The sequence below is a fragment of the Ranitomeya variabilis genome, chromosome 4 (genome assembly GCF_051348905.1).
Source record: "Ranitomeya variabilis isolate aRanVar5 chromosome 4, aRanVar5.hap1, whole genome shotgun sequence".
Classification (NCBI taxonomy): domain Eukaryota; kingdom Metazoa; phylum Chordata; class Amphibia; order Anura; family Dendrobatidae; genus Ranitomeya; species Ranitomeya variabilis.
Window position 1 is genome coordinate 75,531,883 of NC_135235.1, and position 12,121 is coordinate 75,544,003.

At 44.6% G+C, this 12,121-nt stretch overlaps 1 long non-coding RNA gene across 1 annotated transcript; it reads left to right on the forward strand.

The window, feature by feature from the left end:
- The first annotated feature begins 872 nt into the window (after positions 1–872).
- LOC143768428 (uncharacterized) lies at positions 873–2,513 on the forward strand. Its single transcript, XR_013213862.1, has 3 exons — positions 873–896; positions 2,054–2,139; positions 2,220–2,513. It is a non-coding gene; the product is annotated as an uncharacterized LOC143768428 (long non-coding RNA).
- The last annotated feature ends 9,608 nt before the right edge of the window (positions 2,514–12,121 follow it).

Consider the following 12,121-nt stretch of genomic DNA (forward strand, 5'->3'; position numbering starts at 1 on the left):
AGCCTAAAGCTGCTGTTAGACTATCAGTATTTGTTCAGTATTTTACTTCAGTATTTGTAAGCCAGAATCAGGAGAGGAACAATCAGAGGAAAAGTATAATAGAAACATATGCACCACGTCTGTATTTATCACCAACTTCGGGTTACGTTATCCATCAGTTTTTAGAATGGAAGAAAACGTTCTGCACGACGTTCGGTCTTTTCTGTTCTAAAAACAAACTTATAACGGAACCCAGGAATTTGCATCAAAAGTATCCGGGTTTGACATTATTCCATTTGTCTGCTCCTAAAAACGGAATAGTAAGGCCGGGTCCACATTAGCGTATGTGTGTGCAGAGTATACCTGCGTACCGATCCGCATGCATACATATATTTGACATTGTTTACGCAGGGACATGCGTTTGCATCAGTTCACACACAGATGTGTACGCATGCGTCGTTTCACGGTGTGCATCGAACGCAACATGTTGCATTTTTTGAGCCGTCAATTTAGTGCAGACATACGCATGCGGATGAGTGCGTCAAAACAACGCATTACTGTCTATGGGAACGCATTGGTACGCAAGGACATGGGAAGCATGCATTCGATACACATGCGTTCTTCACACTAATCATGTCCAGGAAATAATTTCACCACCTGCAAAATCCCTGCTGTATAACAGGGGTCTGGAGACAGGAAGTCCATTGCTCTCAAGACTCTGGATGCGAGCACAAGATTCAGCATGTAAGTATAGAAGCTTTGAAAATGTCTGTCTGTCTCTCACTGCATTCTGTGCTCTGTACTTATGTTTTGTTTTCTGTTCCTTCTAGACTGTGGTTTTCCTGTCCTGGACTCCTTGCCTGGATTTCTCATTCCTGTCCGGGATTACCTGTCGTGGATTGCTCCTGTGGCCCTGTGTAAGTATGAGTATGTGTACTTTTCAATTACTATGTTCTTCTACCCAGTCTCACACTCTGCCCAGTTTCATACCCTTCGTCATTTTGTGTCTTAAGGCCCCGTCTCACTAAGCGATTTACCAACGATCACGACCAGCGATATGACCTGGCCGTGATCGTTGGTAAGTCGTTGTGTGGTCGCTGGGGAGCTGTCACACAGACCGCTCTCCCCAGCGACCAACGATCAGGGGAACGACTTCGGCATCGTTGAAACTGTCTTCAACGATGCCGAAGTCCCCCTGCAGCACTCGGGTAACCAGGGTAAACATCGGGTTACTAAGCGCAGGGCCGCGCTTAGTAACCCGATGTTTACCCTGGTTACCAAAAAAAACAAACACTACATACTCGCCTTTCGGTGTCCAGGTCCCTTGCCGTCTGCTTCCTGCTCTGACTGAGTGCCGCCGTACACTGAGAGCAGAGCGCAGCGGTGACGTCACTGCTGTGCTCTCACTTCTCACTGTACGGCCGGCAGTCAGTGAGAGCAGGAAGCAGACGGCAAGGGACCTGACGGACATCAGATGGTGAGTATGTACTGTTTGTTTTTTTTTGGTAACCAGGGTAAACATCGGGTTACTAAGCGCGGCCCTGCGCTTAGTAACCCGATGTTTATCCTGGTTACCAGTGAAGACATCGCTGGATCGGTGTCACACACACCGATTCAGCAATGTCAGCGGGGCCTCAACGACCAAAAAAAGGTCCAGGCCATTCCGACACGACCAGCGATCTCGCAGCAGGGGCCTGATCGCTGGTACGTGTCACACATAGCGAGATCGCTATGGAGGTCGCTGTTGCGTCACAAAACTTGTGACTCAGCAGCGATCTCGCTAGCGATCTCGCTATGTGAGACGGGGCCTTTACGCTTTCCTTTTTTTTCCCTGTAGACTCTGCGGTGCTGCTGTCCCTGTGCTGTGCTGCTGTCCCTGTGCTGTGCTGCTGTCCCTGTGCTGTGCTGCTGTTCCGGTGCTGTTGTCACGCTTCTATGCTGCCTGCTGTGCTGTTGGACTACTAACTGTAATATAAGTATTGGCCTTCAAATTTTATTTATTTTTTTGCTTTGGCTACATTGTGTTTGACTTTTTTAAACAAGTTCAAATTTTCTTATCTGTTCTTTTCTGTAGTGTTTCAGTTGACTGCTGCCTGCTCTTCAAACATGTCCTACAGTGAAGAACTGACTGCTTCCCAGGGTGGACATGACACTGATTATGTAATCACATTTGATATACTGATTGCTATGTATTGACTGGCAATACTACATATGTGGTAAATCATGTATTTTCTTTACAGGAACCTTCCAGTGCGGAAGAGTAGGAGCAGTCAAGTGGAAATGAATCTCCCCAGGGTCTTCGGGTTCAAATTCCTGAGGAAAGACGGGGTGTAAGTATTCTTTTCATTATCAGACTTTAAGTTGTATTTTTTTTTTCAGTTTTGTATCTTTAAAATTGTATGCCTAATTAATTTTTTTTATTTTATTTTATTTGATCTATAAGTTTGACAACGTGAAGAAGGCCCACCTGTCACTGATAATGACATACTCATTACACTGGTTCAAGAGCGTGTAACTTTGTGGGACCCCCATGATCTTAACCCCTTCCCGACCTGTGACACAGCGTATGCGTCATGAAAGTCGGTGCCAATCCGACCTGTGACGCATATGCTGTGTCACAGAATGATCGCGTCCCTGCAGATCGGGTGAAAGGGTTAACTCCTATTTCACCCGATCTGCAGGGAGAGGGGGAGTTGTACTTCAGCCCAGGGGGGGTGGCTTTGCCCCCACATGGCTACGATCGCTCTGATTGGCTGTTGAAAGTGCAACAGCCAATCAGAGCAATTTGCAATATTTCACCTATGAAAATGGTGAAATATTGCAATCCAGCCATGGCCGATGCTGCAATAGCATCTGCCACGGCTGGAAATCATGTTCAGCCCCCCCCACCGCCCCCGATCTCCTCCCCAGTCCTCCGTTCTGTCTGGTACCCCCCTCCGTCCCCCTGTCCGCTCCCCCGTGCTCCTGTCCGCTCCCCCGTCCTCCGATCCACCCCCCTGTGCTCCGATCCACCCCCCCACCACCCCCTCATACTTACCGAGCCTCCCGAAGTCGGTCCGTCTTCTCCCTGGGCGCCGCCATCTTCCAAAATGCCGGGCGCATGCTCAGTGCGCCCGCCGAATCTGCCGGCCGGCAGATGCGTTCCAGATGCGTTACAGTTAGAACTAGGGTTAGGGGTAGGGTTAGGGGTAGGGTTAGGGGTAGGGTTAGAACTAGGGTTAGCGTTAGAATTAGGCTATGTGCACACTGTGCGGATTTGGCTGCGGATCCGCAGCGGATTGGCCGCTGCGGATTCATAGCAGTGTTCCATCAGGTTTACAGTACCATGTAAACCTATGGAAAACCAAATCCGCTGTGCCCATGGTGCGGAAAATACCACGCGGAAATGCTGCGCTGTATTTTCCGCAGTATGTCAATTCTTTGTGCGGATTTCGCAGCGTTTTACAGCTGTTCCTCAATAGGAATCCGCAGGTGAAATCCGCATAAAAAACACTGGAAATTCGCGGTAAATCCGCAGGTAAAACGCAGTGCCTTTTACCTGCAGATTTTTCAAAAATGGTGCGGAAAAATCTCACACGAATCCGCAACGTGGGCACATAGCCTTAGGGTTAGGGTTGGAATTAGAGTTAGGGTTGGAATTAGAGTTAGGGTTGGAATTAGGGCTAGGGTTGGAAATATGATTAAGAATAGGCTTGTGGTTAGGGTTATGGTTAGGGTTAGGGGTGTGTTGGGGTTAAAGTTGTGGTTGGGGTTGGGATTAGGGTTAGGGTTGGGATTAGGGTTAGGGTTGTGGTTAGAGGTGTGTTGGGGTTGGGTTGTGATTAGGGTTATGGCTAGAGTTGGGATTAGGGTTAGGGGTGTGTAGGGGTTAGGGTTGGGATTAGGGTTAGGGGTGTGTTGGGGTTAGAATTGAGGGGTTTCCACTGTTTAGGCACATCAGGGGTCTCCAAACGCAACGTGGCGCCACCATTGATTCCAGCCAATCTTGCGTTCAAAAAGTCAAATGGTGCTCCCTCCCTTCCGAGCCCCGACGTGTGCCCAAACAGTGGTTTACCCCCATATATAGGGTACCAGCATACTCAGGACAAACTGGGCAACAATTATCGGGGTCCAATTTCTCCTGTTACCCTTGCGAAAATAAAACATTGCTTGCTAAAACATAATTTTAGAGGAATGAAAAATGATTTTTTATTTTCACGGCTCTGCGTTATAAACTTCTGTGAAGCACTTGGGGGTTCAAAGTGCTCACTATACATCTAGATAAGTTCCTTGGGGGGTCTAGTTTCCAAAATGGGGTCACTTGTGGGGGTTTCTACTGTTTAGGCACATCAGGGGCTCTGGAAATGGAATGTGACGGACGCAGACCACTCCATCAAAGCCTGCATTTCAAAACGTCACTACCTCCCTTCCGAGCCCCGACTTGTGCCCAAACAGTGGTTTACCCCCACATATGGGGTATCAGTGCACTCAGGACAAACTGGGCAACAACTATTGGGGTCCAATTTCTCCTGTTACCCTTGTGAAAATAAAAAATTGTGGGCTAAAAATCATTTTTGAGAAAAGAAAAATTAATTTTTTTTTTCATGGCTCTGCGTTATAAACTTCTGTGAAGCACTTGGGGGTTCAAAGTGCTCACCACATATCTAGATAAGTTTCTTGGGGGGTCTAGTTTCCAAAATGGGGTCATTTGTGGGGGGTTTCTACTGTTTAGGCACATCAGGGGCTCTGCAAATGGAATGTGACGCACGCAGACCACTCCATCAAAGCCTGCATTTCAAAACGTCACTACCTCCCTTCCGAGCCCCGACTTGTGCCCAAACAGTGGTTTACCCCCACATATGGGGTATCAGCGTACTCAGGAGAAACTGGTCAACAACTTTTGGGGTCCAATTTCTCCTGCTACCCTTGGGAAAATAAAAAATTGTGGGCTAAAAAATCATTTTTGAGAAAAGAAAAATTATTTTTTATTTTCATGGCTCTGCGTTATAAACTTCTGTGAAGCACTTGGGGGTTCAAAGTGCTCACCACTCATCTAGATTAGTTCCTTGGGAGGTCTAGTTTCCAAAATGGGGTCACTTGTGGGGGAGCTCCAATGTTTAGGCACACAGGGGCTCTCCAAACGCGACATGGTGTCCGCTAACGATTGGAGCTAATTTTCCATTCAAAAAGTCAAATGGCGCTCCTTCCCTTCCGAGCCTTGCCGTGTACCCAAACAGTGGTTTACCCCCATATATGAGGCATCGGCGTACTCAGGAGAAATTGCCCAACAAATTTTAGGATCCATTTTATCCTGTTGCCCATGTGAAAATGAAAAAATTGGGGCTAAAATAATTTTTTTGTGAAAAAAAAGTACTTTTTCATTTTTACGGATCAATTTGTGAAGCACCTGGGGGTTTAAAGTGCTCACTATGCTTCTAGATAAGTTCCTTGGGGGGTCTAGTTTCCAAAATGGGGTCACTTGTGGGGAAGCTCCAATGTTTAGGCACACGGGGGCTCTCCAAACGCGACATGGTGTCCGCTAAAGATTGGAGCCAATTTTTCATTCAAAATGTCAAATGGCGCTCCTTCCCTTCCGAGCCCTGCCGTGCACCCAAACAGTGGTTTACCCCCACATATGAGGTATCAGCGTACTCAGGACAAATTGGACAACAACGTCCGTGGTCCAGTTTCTCCTTTTACCCTTGGGAAAATAAAAAAATTGTTGCTAAAAGATCATTTTTGTGACTAAAAAGTTAAATGTTCATTTTTTACTTCCATGTTGCTTCTGCTGCTGTGAAACACCTGAAGGGTTAATAAACTTCTTGAATGTGGTTTTGAGCACCTTGAGGGGTGCAGTTTTTAGAATGGTGTCACTTTTGGGTATTTTCAGCCATATAGAACCCTCAAAATGACTTCAAATGTGAGGTGGTCCCTAAAAAAAATGGTTTTGTAAATTTTGTTGTAAAAATGAGAAATCACTGGTCAAATTTTAACCCTTATAACTTCCTAGCAAAAAAAAAATTTGTTTCCAAAATTGTGCTGATGTAAAGTAGACATGTGGGAAACGTTATTTATTAACTATTTTGTGTCACATAACTCTCTGGTTTAACAGAATAAAAATTCAAAATGTGAAAATTGTGAAATTTTCAAAATTTTCGCCAAATTTCCGTTTTTTTCACAAATAAACTCAGAAATTATCGACCTAATTTTACCACTAACATGAAGCCCAATATGTCACGAAAAAACAATCTCAGAATCGCTAGGATCCGTTGAAGCGTTCCTGAGTTATTACCTCATAAAGGGACACTGGTCAGAATTGCAAAAAACGGCAAGGTCATTAAGGCCAAAATAGGCTGGGTCATGAAGGGGTTAATCATTCCAAATTCCAACTCAGCATTGATTCAAGGACACTGGGAAGAAGTGGCCAGATCGCTGATGGATGATTGGGACCATGCAAGGCCACAAGTCAGAAAGGATTTTCATAAGTGTTGCAATGTGGTGTTACGTGTCTTTTTTTAACAATTATTATTTTTTTCTTCCCCTTCACAATGAAGAGTGTAAAAGTTGGTTGGCGTTCGATGAAGGATCGCTTCAATAAGGATATCAGACAGGAGATTCAGGTTAAAAATGGTGCTGCTCCAAAGCTCTCGAAATATAAATACAACCATATGCTTTTCTGAGGCCTGCGGTTGCTCAGTGAATATGAGTATCTTTTCTGTTGTCTTGCTAAAATTATTTTTATAGTTTATATAGTAATGTTTTTCTTTTATTTTCCACACAGAACCTGGAGCAGCACTATACAACCTGGATCTTCCTCTGTTGGAGCGGCCCTTCGTCGACCAGCCAACGAACTGTCCCTATCATCCACCAGCGATGGAGCAACCAGGCAGACTGCACAAGCTGGGGAACAGGCTGCCGGTCCATCAGGTTTTTCCCTCTCCCAGCTCTCTACCACTGCTTTTGTTGGGACTTCTCGTCAGCGGCAGAGGGCCTGGGAGAGGTCAGTCATGCCCGAGTTTATTCACTTAAGCTCGGATTTCCAGGATGGGATGAAGGTGATTGGAGATAGACTGGACAGTGGGTTCACTCAGGTGAACACACTTTTCCAGGATGTCCACAGATGCCTTGACTGCCTGGAAACCGACCTTCAGAGACCGGCGAGACATTTTTTTTCAGCAATAGAGCAAGGCGTGTCGGAAAGCCCTACACCTAAACTCCAGCTGAACGTCATGCAGGCCTGCCAGGCTGCTTACAGCCAGGCATTACAGCAGCAGTCCCAAAACTATCATCCACAGGCCGGATTTTACCAGCATCAACAAGCACAGCATCACTGGCCTGTTCCCCCCAGTTCACAGCTACACCATGCTCCAGAGTGCAGCACCCCTGCAACAAGCAGCATCCACCACGCTGCCCAGTCCAGCACCCCTGCAGCATGCAGCATCCACCACACTAACCAGTCCAGCACCCCTGGAGCATGCAGCATTCACCATGCTGCACAGTCCAACACCACGACCGCGCACAGCTACAGAGGCGAAAACTCCCACTCATCCAACAAAGAAACGCAGAAAGACTCCCACTAGTGACTTGGCGCCTCACCGGAAAATAAAGACCCGGAGTAAGAAATGCCTGCTTAAAATGGTCCTACTACCTCCACCCTCACCTCCCAATGTGTCTCTGTTACCCAATCTGTCTACACCTTCCCTTGTGTCTATCCTTTCCAATGTGTCTGTCCCTTCCCACAATTCTACTCCTAATGTGTCGTATACTCCCAATGAGCCCAGTCCCATCCAGGAGCCAATCCTTCAATGTATTGCCCCTTCCCCTGTAACCCCTTCATCATCGAATATTACCCAATCATTATAGCTCAACACCCCCAATGTCCACAATATCTCACCGTCATACAAACCCCAAACATAAACCCAATTGTTGTTTAATGCAAAATAAACAGATGGTTATGGTTGTTGTTAAATAAAATGCTTATTTTGTTTGCACAATCCCTGTGTTTTCTTTGTCTCTTTATGTGAAAACACACACATGTGTGTATTGTATTGTTGAGTCAAGTTGTATCGGGTGTTTAACTCGAGGTGTTTTATTAGTAGTAAAGTCAGCAAACATATAGCATTTACTAAAAGTGTATTAAACCATATTGTCTTGCCATGCAAGATGTCCAATATCTGAAACAAAGTAAGCAGCAAACTTATCCCTCATCTGGGCAACTTCCACTGCAGTCCTCAGAGTGTGATCACGATAATCCTGCAAAGTACTATCAACAGCTTCGTCAAGTTCTAATTGTTGTCACTCTTTTGCCAGGATGTATTTGTGCATAACAACACATACTTTGACCACATCATCAGTTGTCTCAGTTTTTAGATTGACTGGTGTTCCCAAAATGTGCCATTTAGATGCCAGCAAACCAAAGGTACACTCCACAGTTCTTCGTGCCCTTGTCAGTCGGTAGTTGAAAATCCTTTTGGTGTGATTTAAGTCCCGACTTGAGTACGGATTTATGAGGTTGACACACTTTTGAAACGCCTCATCCCCAACCACAACAAACGGCATTGGTGGTCCTTCAGTGTTCGGAAGAGGTTGTGGCTGTGGATAATTTAAATTATCATCATACAAACGTTGTCCTGTGTCAGAGTTTTTGAAAGTCTGTGAGTCATTTCCTCATCCAAATGAGCCAACGTCAATGGTGACAAATCGACACTCAGCATCTGCAATCGCCATTAGAACAATCGAAAAGTATTTTTTGTAATTGAAGTACTCGGATCCACTTCCAGCAGGTTTCAGAATCCAAATGTGTTTGCCGTCCACAGCCCCCACACAGTTTGGGAAATTATAAATGTCATTGAATTGTCATTGAATTTTTCAGCATTTTGCAGCCTGAGTTCAGTTGTGCATTGGGGAAGGAATTCTGCACGCAGAACGTCACATAAAGCGCGGCAGGTGTCTCCAACAATCCCAGGAAGGGTGTACACTCCAATCTGGAATTGAAAATGTAGAGATCTTAAGGTCTGTCCGGTAGCCAGGAATCTGCCAAACAGAAAATGGTAAAAAAAAAAATCAGTACATGGCTGTTTTAACAATAGTACAAACAACATATGTTTATTTTTCAAAATTACGTACCTTAGGGTCACCAACAGATGTGCCTCAGCAGGAATAGCTTGACATAGTTGTGTGTCCTGCCTGGTGATGGATCCTCGGACACGTTGCAGCAATTCATCGAAGCTCTGTTCCGACATCCTCGTGTATTCGAAAAACTTATCCGGGTTTTCACGCAGCTCGGTGTACAACGAGTGGTAGGCTCCACGGCTCTCTCGGACTTCAACGATGGGGTGTTGCCAGTAGCGATGACGACATCATCTCCGTCTGGCTCTTCTTCTTTCTTCTTCACAAGCCACAGCAAAAGCCAATTTCAATTCCAAATTCAGATTATGATAGAAGCTCTCCATGCCAAGATCCATCTTGCAGCAGGGTACAGCAGCAAAACATGAGGATTTAATCTGTGTAGGGTCTATATATACAGAATCCCCATGAGACAAGCTCATTGGGTGTGGCATTTGTCAAGGAAATTATCCTGGAACAGCATCTGCCGCATACCAAAATTCAATGAAAATTCAAACGCATTCGCAAAAAAATGCAAACGCATGCACACAAAGTGTTTTTTTGGCGTCATGCGTAAGCTCATGCGGATAAAAAATGCAGCGTATCCATGCATTTGAATGCGTTTTGGCATGTGTTTGTGTATGCAGATGATACACTGCGCAGAGACGCTAATGTGAATTTACTCTAAAACAGAGTGTCAAAAACGAAAATGTGAACATAGCCTTAAACATAGTTTCTACATGGAAATACATAATTACTTGTCACACAAATACACTTACAGTATTCAGTAATGTCACCTGAATGCCTGCTAATTCCCTGCTCCTACTGTGCATGCCAATGTTCAAGCTGCATGTAAATGATGAGAGTTGTCAGAGCAACATAGGAACAGATAAGAAAGGATTGGAGGTGTTAGAGAAGGTGAATATACTGTAGATTTTTTTAAACTTTTTTTTATTACAAAAGCATTTCACTTTTAAAGAGTTATTTTTTTTGTAGATTTGTTGGTTATCTGCAGTAAGGTCCCCAGAAATTTTTCCTTTCTCCTCCTTCTTGAGTGACAGCTCTGGTGAATAGCAGAACTCTAGGTGTGTGTTTTATATACAGTAGAACACTCAGGCAATAAGTTAATTTAGAGATAAAAGTTAAAAAAAACAAACTTTAAACGGAATCTGTGAGCAGGATTTCACACCTCAAACTGTTTATATGTTTTTTTCAAAAACAAGTCCAGTAATAAATTTACATGGCCAGTCTGTCCCTTCATTACTGAGAATTCAGCATTTGAATTGATATGTAAATGACTATGGTAGATCTGAGTCCTCTGTCACTCCAGCTCTATTCTACACCTAGTACAGCCTTCTCCTGCTTGGAGATGACACTTCAAAGCATTAGTCCGGGGTCAAACCTAATGTATAAAAGTAGGGTCTGTTTTTTACGGCCGAGATACGCAGAAAAGTTCCTGAACAGTGATCCGTGTTCAATGGGAGGATGCGATTTTTCTTCTCCAAAAATTATCCGTGTGTCATCTGTATGGCATCCGTACGGCGTGATTTTCTCGCCGGCTTGCAAAATGGACATAGAATGGATCCATGGGCTCAAATATTTGTGAAAACATACATACAGTCTCTCTCTCGCTCTATATGTCAGTGAGACACAGATATATACACTCACTGGCCACTTTATTAGGTACACCTGTCCAACTTCTTGTTAACACTTAATTTCTAATCAGCCAATCACATGGCGGCAACTCAGTGCATTTAGGCATGTAGACATGGTCAAGACAATCTCCTGCAGTTCAAACCGAGCATCAGTATGGGGAAGAAAGGTGATTTGAGTGCCTTTGAACGTGGCATGGTTGTTGGTGCCAGAAGGGCTGGTCTGAGTATTTCAGAAACTGCTGATCTACTGGGATTTTCACGCACAACCATCTCTAGGGTTTACAGAGAATGGTCCGAAAAAGAAAAAAAATCCAGTGAGCGGCAGTTCTGTGGGCGGAAATGCCTTGTTGATGCCAGAGGTCAGAGGAGAATGGGCAGACTGGTTCGAGCTGACAGAAAGGCAACAGTGACTCAAATCGCCACCCGTTACAACCAAGGTAGGCCTAAGAGCATCTCTGAACGCACAGTGCGTCGAACTTTGAGGCAGATGGGCTACAGCAGCAGAAGACCACACCGGGTACCACTCCTTTCAGCTAAGAACAGGAAACTGAGGCTACAATTTGTACAAGCTCATCGAAATTGGACAGTAGAAGATTGGAAAAACGTTGCTTGGTCTGATGAGTCTCGATTTCTGCTGCGACATTCGGATGGTAGGGTCAGAATTTGGCGTAAACAACATGAAAGCATGGATCCATCCTGCCTTGTATGGAGCATCTTTGGGATGTGCAGCCGACAAATCTGCGGCAACTGTGTGATGCCATCATGTCAATATGGACCAAAATCTCTGAGGAATGCTTCCAGCACCTTGTTGAATCTATGCCACGAAGAATTGAGGCAGTTCTGAAGGCAAAAGGGGGTCCAACCCGTTACTAGCATGGTGTACCTAATAAAGTGGCCGGTGAGTGTATATATATATATATATATATATATATATATATATATATATATATATATATTTAATACAGAGCTAGATAGCATAAAAGCCGGTAATTCAATTGCTGGCTTTTGCTATCTCCTTACCAAACCGGACAGGATATGAGACTCTGTATAAAATATAAATATATATGTATGTGTCAATGACATATCTATATATCTATCTACCTATTCAATGTATAGACATTTTATCTATTCCATTTTAACCTGTCAGTGTGATTTTACTGTACACTGCACTGAATTACGGCTTTTCTATAGGACACCAGTGCGTATTTCTCGCAAGTCACACGCATGGTCCGTGTATAATCCGTATTTTTCTCGCCCCCATAGACTTTCATTGGCGTATTTTTGGAGGAATACGCTGACAATTGCAGCATGCTGTGATTTTCTCAGCCCGTTAAATACGTCCGAGAAATATACGGCTGATGGAAGCTGCCCTATAGAGAATCATTGGTCCGTGTGCAATGCGT